The 11,871-nt window shown below is 43.0% G+C and overlaps 1 protein-coding gene across 1 annotated transcript in view; it reads right to left on the bottom strand.

Moving 5' to 3' along the window:
- The window catches only part of IGSF11 (immunoglobulin superfamily member 11), a 432,754-nt gene that overhangs the window by 416,856 nt on the left and 4,027 nt on the right, over positions 1–11,871 (bottom strand). The window lies entirely within an intron of this gene.

Genomic DNA, 11,871 nt, shown 5'->3' on the forward strand with positions numbered 1-11,871 from the left:
AGTCCATCAATGTTGGTTTGCTAGGAACCCCTAGCTGGAAGAGAAGGGTTTAGCATGCACAGCGGGATTGCAGCCTTGCCCTGTAGCAAATTAATAGATAGATTAATAGACAGAGTATCCCGAAATCAGATAAACACAGAATGTAAGCAGCAACAATCTCCGACTATATATAGTAAAATCATCTTTCGTACAACATGAGATTGGAATTCTGTAGGACAAGCAATTCATTTCCTCTAATTATTGATCGCCTTTCCCATACTGTACAATGAGCTCTGAAAGCTGCAGTGTCAGGAGGTCCTAGGTGGGACTGTGGTGATGTTTAATAGCCGATAATCCAATATTCTGTCATTTCCTGACTCCTGCATAATTTATCAGTCCTGCCTGATGTACATTTTACTCGGCTCTATCAATCCACAATCATTCCTGACACACAGGCAACTTAGGACACCATTTTCTCCCGGAACACTTTACAACAGATCCTTCACCTTCATGCTGAAATGTTACATTAAAAAACAAAATAACATTTAATTGTTACACAAATAATGTTATAACCTTTTGGTATTTAAACAACCTTTCAGCTTTGTGTGTGCTCGTTAAGTGCCAAATAAAAAACCTTGAAAAATCTATTCCTTTCCTTGCAATCCACATGGTTTGTAGACGGGTTGTTCTGAGGTCGTTGTCTTCCCCCTGCTCCTGTAGTTGGTACAATGCTACTATCTAAGGTGGCCTTTCTCAAACTTGTGTCGCAATTGTATACATTATATATATATATAATTTGCTATTCTTTTCCCCATAAAAGTAGTTACCATTTAAGGCAGTCTTTCTCAACCTTTTTACCCCAGAGGAACACTTCACATTTTTTCAGGTCTTGAGGAACCCTTACTAAAACCAATTCATTGGTGGTCATTGAAAAAAAATGCCCCTTATATTTGTGGTCATGCGGCAGCCCTTACAGTGGTTGTCAAAATGGAACCCCTAGCAAGCCTTGGAGGAACCCTGGTTGAGAATGCCTGATTTAAGTATTTAGAGAAGATCTGTAAAGAATAGTGGACCAAAATCCCTCCTGAGATGTGTGCAAATCTTCACAGTGTTTGTCAAATTGCAATCCCTACTGATGGCTTAAAAGATTGCTATAGCTTCATGCAACTGGCTCTACCAAGAGGTGTTGACCCCAGAACTATGCAGACATCTTAAAGCGGGGTTCCACCCTAAAGTGGAACCTCCGCTAATCGGAACCCTCCCCCCCCTCCGGTGTCACAATTGGCACCTTACAGGGGGGAGGGGGTGGAGATACCTGTCAAAGACAGGTATTTACACCCACTTCCGGGCATAGACTCCCATGGGAGTCTATGTCATATCCTGTCCTGCCGCGCTGTCTGCTGGGACACACACGGGTCCCAGTGACAGCGCAGAGAATTTCTATTGCGCTGCGCCACTCGCGCATGCGCAGTAGGGAACCGGGAAGTGAAGCCGATTCGCTTCACTTCCTGATTCCCTCACCTAGAATGGTAACGGCAGCAGCCGAGAGCCAAGCGATCGATCGGCCTCGGCTGCCGGCATCGCTGGAACCCGGGACAGGTGAGTGTCCATTTATTAAAAGTCAGCAGCTGTAGTATTTATAGCTGCTGGCTTTTAATATTTTTTTTTTAGGTGGAATCCCTCTTTAAGATAGGAGGTCAATCAGCTACAGCTCAAGGAACCCCTAGCAACTCTTGGAGGAACCCTGGTTGAGAATGGCTGATTTAGGTATTTAGAGAAGAACTGTAAAGAAGAGTGGACCAAAATCCCTCCTGAGATGTGTGCAAACCCTTACAGTGGTTGTCAAAATGCAATTCCTAAGGATGACTACCAAGAAGTGTTGACCCCAGAACTATGCAGACATCTTAAGATAGGGGGTCAATCAGCCACAGCTCAAGGAACCCCTAGCAACTCTTGGAGGAACCCTGGTTGAGAATGCCTGATTTAAGGATTTAGAGAAGATCTGTAAAGAAGAGTGAACCAAAATCCCTCCTGAGATATGTGCAAACCCTTAGCCCTTGTACACACGGTCGGAGATTCCCAAAACCAAATCCGTTGGAGTAATTCCGACGGATTCATTCTGGAAGAGGTCCGGAAGTGATGTTGCATACACACGGTCGGACTAAATTGTCGGAAAATCCGATTGTACATAACGTGATGACGTTATTTCATTACGACGGGACTACGTTCAGGCTAGTAGCCAATAACTTTGATGTAGGAATTTGATCTGAGCATGCGTGGCACTTTGTCCGTTGGAGTAGGCTACACATGATCGGAGTATGTCCGATCGGAGCATTTTGCCGGAAAATTTTACCGGCAAGTTAGAAAACTTGGTCCGTCGGATATTCCGACGGAAACAGTCCGATGCAGACCACACACAGTCGGAATATCCGACAAAACGGTCCGATAGGACACATTCCGTCGGAATCTCCGACCGTGTGTACAAGGGCTTACAGTGGTTGTCAAAATGCAATCCCTACGGATGGCTTTAAAGATTGTTAGCTTCATGCAACTGGCTTCTACCAAGAGGTGTTGACCCCACAACTATGTAGACATCTTAAGATAGGAGGTCATCGGCCACCGCTCAAGGAACCCCTAGCAACTCTTGGAGGAACCCTGGTTGAGAATGGCTGATTTAAGGATTTAGAGAAGATCTGTAAAGAAGAGTGGACAAAAATCCCTCCTGAGATATGTGCAAACCTGGTCACCGACCACAAGAAACGTCTCACCTCTGTGCTTACCAGCAAGAGTTTCTCCACCAAGTACCAAGTCATCTTTTGCTTGGGGATTAAATACTAATTTGACTGCATCTTAATTGATAATATTTGTATTATGTGTTTTTTTTTCTGGATATGTCTCTATCATATAAAATACACCTATGATAAAAATGATAGACCCTTCATTTCTTTGTAAGTGGGAAAATGTACAAATCAGCAGTGGATCAAATAATTATTTTCCCCACTTTATATCTATTAGAGCATGAAAGAAGAATACAGAAGGTGGAAGAGCTTACACTCTATTAGGGTATAAAGTTGGAACATCTTATAATATATCTATTAGAGCATGAAAGAAGATACAGAAGGTGGAAGAGTTTAGAAACTATTAGGGTATAAATGAGAGATATAGTGGGTAGAAGAGCTTACAATCTATTATAGTATAAAGCAGCATGTTTAAACATTTTAGTAGATAATAGTATGATATAATGAAAGTAGACATTGGTCCAAGAATGGACAACAGACAGGTGTGAAACATAAAAGTAGCCAAAATCTATTTAGAATGACTATGCATATGTGAACAAGTGGAGGAGGTATTATAGAGAAGTGCCTCAGTGAAAAGGTGGAAGAATACAATTAGAGAATACCCCATGGAACAAGACCATGGTGCGAGATGAGGAGATATTATTACACAGCCAAAAAAAAGAAAAAAATAATAATAATAAAAAAAATTGTGTATGTATGTGTGTGTGTATGTGTGTATGTATATATATATATATATATATATATATATATATATATATATATATATATATATATATATATATATATATATATATATATATATATATACACACACACACACACACACACACACACACACACACACACACTACATAAATAATAAACAAATCCATATACTGTATAAGTACATAAAAAAAAAATTCACATAAGTAAAGGCACCAAGTATTAAACACAACAGAGTATTTTAATGCACCCACCATCCAAACAAACTCACTACTGTCATAGATGATGGAAATGTAGTAGTTCTCAGTTTAAAAATAATAAATAAACAAAAAAAACTTTGTGCATATTGTATCTTTGTATTTTTTTTTCCAGGATTAGCAGTTAGCTGGTCTAATGATGGCAGCTCACAGATCAACTTCAATTTTAAATCACAAACAGCAATATTCAAATGGAAAATTCTCACTTACAGCGACCAGGCCAAAGTTGGTGACAATGTCCCTTATTTCATTGGAAAGATGTACTAATTCTCTAGTTATATATTAGATACAAGGTGGATATAAATCAATGATTTTTTTATTTATTTATTTATTTTAACAAAATTTATTTTACATTTATTTTAAATTTAATTTAATTTATTTTAATAAAATGCTTTGAGTCAAAACCGATCTAAAGATCATTTTCTATGTAAGATACATTAATAATTTAGTTTATTAAGCTTGAAATGGAGCTTAGTTATGTAGCACGAGGCAGCATATTCTGCAATATTTACATTTTTGGCAAACTCATTCAATGAATCCAAGATCTGCAAGCTGAGATAACATGCGCTGCATTGATGCATTCACACAATTTCACAGTAACCATAAAAAAAAATAAAAAAATCCTAAAGTTCAGGAATATTCCTTTATCCCATTGTTTTGCACATCTATGTACACTACAAACTGTATGATTGGATCGGTTCTGATATCGCTGCTTTACTAACCTGACAGCTTATTATTCTAAATAGGAAACCTTTATTTTGTTTTCAAGTATTAAAGATTCAAACTACCAGCAAGAATAAGTCCTTTAAAAGAGCACCTGTCATTTCAGATCCATCATGGCAGCGCCTGTTAGCGGGGCATCCACTCACCTGCTGCCGCCACGTCCCTCACCTTGTTGTGCCACTGCCGCATCACCAGCCGCCCCATTAAAGTGAATGGGACTGCCGGTGAGTCACCAGCGGGTCAGAGGAGGAGCGGCTGAGGGACAGAGATAACAGTTGCTCTGTGATTTAAATGAAATCCACCTCTGATTAGATACATAATTGCAATAATGTATCCTTTCTCTGGAAATAAGTCAATATATTAGTGAATCAACAAGACACATGTTTCCAAATCCAAGCCTGCCAATACAAACATGCAGAGCTGCTCATTGTCCCCGATTCCCACAGGCGGCCTCTGATTTTGGATCATTTTTTTTTTTTTTTGGTCCCTGAATTTTTTAACACTGATCCACCAATTCTATTCTCAATTTTCCAGATATTGGAATTTAAATGTATGCAAAGCCAAACCTTTTGTTGATTTTTGGAAAGAATATCCAAAGGGTAAAGTGTTACTAAACTCAGGAGCCGGCAGTCACTATATCTAATCTCCCACAGTACACACAACATGGAAATGCAATTATTTTAGTAAATATAAACTGCTAAATACTTTTCTCATCAGCAGTGTATAGAAGTCTTGTGAATCAGGAGTTGATTTACTAAAGACCAACAGACTGTGCACTTTGCAAAGAATACCCAATCACATAGAAGGAGCATTTTTTTAAAAAACAGCATTTTTGCTCGCACATGATTGGATGATTAACTAGTTGCCGCCTGCCTACCGTCAAATGATGGCGTCCCAGAATGGCCGCTCTTGCGTACCCCCGGGGGGGGGGGGGGGATCGCTGCTGCGCCATGTCCTAGCAACACCGCAATCTCTGTGAAGAGCCGCGGCTCTTTAACCATGTGATCGGCTGTGTCCAATCACTTGGTCAGATGTAAACATGGAGATGCCGATAATTGGTGCTCCTCGCCTCACACTGACAGAGTGTGTGGCGAGGAGAGCCGATCAGTGGCATCTTCTCCAAGGAGACATCTATACATGTAATCAGGGCACTCATCATCATTGCCCTGATTAAAATAGCGACACCAGTGCCACAAATCAGTGCCAGCAATGAGTGCCCACCACTGCCAGCAATCAGTGCCCACCACTGCCCATAAGTGCCACCAATCAGTGCCCGTTAATGATGCCAGTCCGTACTGGCTATCAGTCCCGCCTATCAGTGCTGCCCATTATTTCCCATCACTTCTGTCCATCAATGCCCATCAGTATTGCCCATCAGTGCAACCCATCAATGCCCATCAGTACCGCCTATCCGTGCTGCCTATCAATGCCCATCAGTGCCGCCGAACAGTGCCCATCAGTGCCACCTATCAGTGCCCATAAGTGGGACATATTAGTGCCTCCTCATCAGTGCCACCTAAGCAGGGCCCATAAGTGCTACCTCATCAATGCCCACCAGTTCAGCCTATCAGTTCCCATCAGTGCCGCCTCATCAGCGCACATCAGTGAAGCAGAAATATTACTTATTTACAAAATTTAATGACAGAAAGTAAGTAAAAAAACATTTTTTTTTAAATTTTTTTATTTTTTTTGTAAAAAATAAAAAATCAGTGATTAAATACCACCAAAAGAAAGCTCTATTTGCGTGAATAAAATGATAAAAATGTCATCTGGGTACATGCAATTGTCATTCAAAATGTGACTTCCTCTTTGTTTCCCTGCAAAGGTAAAGTATAATGGACTACTATGCATCGCATAGTAGCCCATTATGTGACACTTACCTGACACAGGAGCCAGCGATGTCACCGCTGTCCCCTGTAGCACGGAGCGTCCATCTTCCTTCTGGGTATCGTGGCTCCAGCGCTGTGATTGGCCGGAGCCGCGATGACGTCACTCCTGTGCATGCGCGTGGGAGCCGCCACGAGCGCCATATCGCCATTAGCAGCGGCACGCTCAGTGCGCCTGGGCGCCGCTGTCTATGGCGCAGTGCCTGTCTTTTGCAAATATCTCCTAAACCGTGTAGGTTTAGGAGATATTTCTCGCACCTACAGGTAAGCCTTAATCTAGGCTCACATGTAGGTTAAAGTGGTCTGCAAGGGTTTACAACCACTTTAAAGTCAGAAGAGCTTCTGTTAATTTACTAAGGTATGGAGCAACTGCACTTTGCAAGGTGCAAAGTCTATTTGCCTTTAGTAAATCAATCCCAGAGTGTCTAGTTAAAGCTTGTGGGAGGAGTTTTCATTTCCCCACGATTCTATGAGGTCCTATGAGGCTGCAGGACCCCTGACCATCTGTCTGGGCAGTGCTGATTGGCCCTGTGCTGATCACATGCACCCTCCCAAGAAAAAAGCAATACACACTGAACTGAGCATGTGCAGAGTGCTCCCAAGGCTCTGTACTATCAGGAAATTGACTGGGGACAGTGAAAGAAGGGGAGAATCAGAGAAGACAGGATCAAACAGCATTTTTACACAATGCGGAGGATCAACCCCTTAGGTTCCACAGTGAGTATACTAAGCATAATTTACTGCATATACAGACCGATTTTACTTTTGTGGGTCTAGTACCAAATTAAGACAACTGTGAGATATTTTTTGTCTCTTCTTGTATTCATCAGGAGTAAGTACATAATGTTGCCCCTGTACAAACCATTAGTAAGACCTCATGTGGAATTTTCAGTTCGGTTTTGGGCACCAGTTCACAAGAAGGATATTGAAGTGGAGAGAGATGGGCAACCAAGTTCCGCTCCTAATGCGCTCCAAAGAAGCTCACTGGGTAGTGCCCATATGCCATGAAGAAGTTACATGCTTGTGGAGCAGATAGGCAACAACCGCTAAAATTGGGTACCCAGTGCAAGAGCCCACTGGACATTGCCCATATGCCATGTAGTAGGTACATGCTTATGCAGCAGATAGACAGCATCCCCTAAAACTTGGTACTCAGTGCAAGAACTCTTTTGGTGGTGCCCCTATGCCATGTAGCAGGAACATGCTTGTGGAACAGATAAGCATCATACCCTAAAATTGGGTACCTAGTACAAGAGCCCACTGAGCATTGCCCATATTCCATGTAGTTGGTACATGCTTGTACAGCAGATAGGCAGCATCCACCAAAACTGGGTACTAAGTGCAAGAACTCTTTGGGTAGTATCCATATGCCATGTAGCAGGTACATGCGTGTAGAGCAGATAGGCATCATACCTTAAAATTGGGTACCCAGTGCAAGAGCCCACTGGGCATTGCCCATATGCAATGTAGCAAGCACATGCTTGTGGTACAGATAGGAAATGCCCCAATTTATATGTTAACATCCCCCTTATGGGTAGTACTCATATACTCATATGCCATGTAGTAGGCACATGCTAGTGCAATGGATAAACAATTCCCAGCCTCAAAGAGCAATCAATGAGCTGATGGAATCAAATGCAAGAGCCTACTGGGTAGTGCCCATGTGCCATACAGCAGGTACATGCTAGTGGATCAGATAGGCAGCACCCCTAAAAACTGGGTACACAATGCAAGAGCCCACTGGGTAGTGCCCATATGCTATGTAGCAGGCACATGTTTATGGAGAAGATTGGCAATGACCTCATGTGGAATTTGCAGGTCGGTTTTGGGCACCAGTTCTCAAGAAGGATATTGAAGTGTAGAGAGATGGGCAACCAAGCTCCGCTATTAGGAGAAATAAAAGGAGAACTCCTGGCAATTATTATTTTTTTTTCTTCCCATCGAAGCACCAAGCTAAAGCAAGTTGTAGACAGGACTGTAAGAGCCCTTTCACAATGAGCCGACCCGGGCGTCGGCGGTAAAACAGCGCTATTTTTAGCGGCTTTACTGATGTTTTTGCGCGCTATTCGGCCGTTAGCGGAGCGCTTTTAACCCCCACTAGCAGCTGAAAAAGAGTTAAAACCGCCCGCAAAGTGCTGCTACAGCGGCGCTTTGCCGGCGGTTCGGTGGCGCTGCCCATTCATTTCAATGGGCAGGGGCGCTTTAGGATCGGTGAGTTCACCGCTCCTAATGCCCTCCAAAGAAGCTGCTGGCAGGACTTTCTCTGACGCCCTGCCAGCGCACCCTCCAGTGTGAAAGCCCTCGGGGCTTTCACAATGGAATGGATGGAGCCGCTGTTTCAGGGCGCTTTGCAGGCGCGATTATTAACGCTACAGCGCCTGCAAAGCGCCCTCAGTGTGAAAGGGGTCTTAGCTAACCATTTTATTTAGTGACTGGCATTCAGAGAGCTTTAACAAAGCCTGTCTGAAGCCTTGTTTTAAAGCGAGTGTAAACTAGCCCTTACAATAGAAAAAATGTTACCGAATGCCGTGAATAACGAAACGGAATTCGCCAGTATTTCAGAAATTTAAATTTTAATCGAATTTTACATTGAACTCCAGTCGAATTACTAACTGTACACATATTGATGAAATCAAAGACATGGGGGGGGGGGGGGGGTTGATTTACTAAAGACAAATAGACTTTTCACTTTGCAAAGTGCAGTTGCTAAAGAGCTTAGTAAATGAGGCACAGCTTCGCTTTGCATGCAAGGAGTAGCCAATCACATGCAAGGAATAAAAAAAAAAAAAAAAAGTCAGTAGAGCTTCTGCTCTTTTTCTAAGCTCTGGAGCAATTGCTCTTTGCAAAGTGCACAGCCTGTTTGTCTTTAGTAAATCAACGCCAGGGTGTCAGCAGCAGAGGGTCCCTGGAAATGATCCCAAACAGCTGACACTTGTGACACCGTCACTGCAGCATTGGAAGTGTTGCATGAGGACTCAAGGAGACAGACAGCCTGAGAAGGCTAATAAAGAAGCTTAGAAGCTTTTCCCTGACAAGTACACACAGCCACAATAAGTATATGCTTACATACATAAATAACTAGTGCTATAGGAAATACTGACCAGGTGCGGAAAATACAACATATAAAGCGATACACTATACAAATATACCGAGCTTCCTAGCAGATTGAAATCTTTTGATTTACCCATTAAAGGGAAAACATTGTAAGAATTCTTATGCATAACTGATACAATGATGACGCCTAAACTGCTCAAGCTGTAGAGGAACTGCCACATCCGGAACGGTGGGATTTGCAGTGTCTCAAGATGTCAAAAAGGATATTATTAAGGAACAGCACCACTTAAACATCAGTAGTCAATGCAAGAACCCTTGGGATAGTGCCCATACGCCATGAAGCAGGTACATGCTTGTGGATCAGATAGGCAACATCCCTTAAAATTGGGTACTAAGTGCAAGAACTCTTTGGGTTGTGCTCCTCTGCCATGAAGCAGGTACATGTTTGTGGAGCAGATAGGCAACATCTCTTAAAATTAAGTACCCAGTGCAAAAGCCCACTAGGCATTGCCCATACGCCATGTAGTAGGTACATGCTTGTGTAGCAGATAGGGAACATCACTTAAAATTGGGTATCCAATGCAAGAACTCATTGGGTAGTGTCCATATGCCATGAAGAAGTTACATGCTTGTGGAGCAGAGAGGCAACAACCCCTAAAATTGGGTACCTAGTGCAAGAGCCCACTGGATATTGCCCATATGCCATGTAGTAGGTACATGCTTGTGCAGCAGATAGGCAGAATCCCCTAAAACTTGGTACTCAGTGCAAGAACTCTTTGGGTGGTGCCCCTATGCCATGTAGCAGGAACATGCTTTTGGAGCAGATAGACATCATACCTTAAAATTGGGTACCTAGTACAAGAGCCCACTGGGCATAGCCCATATGCCATGTAGTTGGTACATGCTTGTACAGCAGATAGGCAGCATCCACCAAAACTGGGTACTAAGTGCAAGAACTCTTTGGGTGGTGTCCATATGCCAGGTAGCAGGTACATGCGTGTAGAGCAGATAGGCATCATACCTTAAAATTGGGTACCCAGTGCAAGAGCCCACTGGGCATTGCCCATATGCAATGTAGCAAGCACATGCTTGTGGTGCAGATAGGAAATGCCCAAATTTATAATGTTATCATCCCCCTTATGGGTAGTACTCTTATGCCATGTAGTAGGCACATGCTAGTGCAGTGGATAAACAATTCCCAGCCTCAAAGAGCAATCAATGAGCTGATGGAACCAAATGCAAGAGCCTACTGGGTAGTGCCCACGTGCCATACAGCAGGTACATGCTAGTGGATCAGATAGGCAGCACCCCTAAAAACTGGGTACCCAATGCAAGAGCCCACTGAGTAATGCCCATATGCTATGTAGCAGGCACATGTTTATGGAGAAGATTGGCAATGCTTAGCCTCAAAGAACTATCAAGGAGCTGATGGAACTTTATCCCTTAAAGTGGGTAACCAATGCAAAAGCCCTCTGGGTAGTGCCCATATGCCTTGAAGCAGGTACTGTACATGCTATGGGAGCAGATAATCAGTGGCCCTTAAACTTAAGTACACAATGCAAAAGCCCACTGGAAAGTGTCCATATGCCCATTGGGTACCCACTTTTAATAGGTGATGTTCCACTAGCTCCTTGGTAGCTCTGTTAGGCTGCACATTGCCTATCAGCTCCCCAAGCAGGTGCCTTCTACATTCTAGGGGAGCAGATAGGCAATGCCAGCTTAACAGAGCTATCAAGGAGCTAATGGAGCATTATCCCTTAAAAGTGGGTACCCAATGCAAGAGCCAACTGTGCCCATATCCAATGTAGAAGGCCAATGCTTGTGGGAAAGATACAATACCCAGCCTCATGGAGCCCTCTAACATTACCCCTTAAAAATGGGTACCCGATGCAAGAGTGTACTGAGTAGTGCCCATATGCCACATATCAATTATAAGCTCGTTGAGCAGAGATGCAATGCCCGGCCTCAAGAGACCTTCAAGGAGCACAGGGATGTAACAGCACCCCCTAGAAATGGGTACCCAATGCAAGAGCTCATATGCCATGTAGTATAGACATTGCCAAGTATGAGGAACTATCAAGGGGCATAGTGAAGTAACAGCACCCACCCTTTAAAAGTAGGTAAACTAACGCAAGAATGTGCCATGTAGCATAGACATCGACAAGCCTCATGGAACCATTAAGGAGCACTGCGATGTAACAACCACTCCTAAAAGTGGGTACCCAATGTAAGAACCCATATATAATGTAATATAGACAATGTCAAACCTCATGGACCCATCAAGGAGCACAGTGATGTAACATCAACCCTTAAAAGTGGGTTCCCTAATGAAATTACCCAGATGTCATGTAATATAGACAATGTCAAGCCTCATGGAACCATCAAGGAGCAGCACAGTGATGTAACATCAACCCTTAAAAGTGGTTACCCAATGCAAGAGCCTACTGAGTAGTGCCCATATGCCATGTATCA

This window comes from Lithobates pipiens, unplaced genomic scaffold, assembly GCF_037356315.1.
Source record: "Lithobates pipiens isolate NorthernLeopardFrog02 unplaced genomic scaffold, aLitPip1_a1.2 Scaffold_16, whole genome shotgun sequence".
Classification (NCBI taxonomy): Eukaryota; Metazoa; Chordata; class Amphibia; order Anura; family Ranidae; genus Lithobates; species Lithobates pipiens.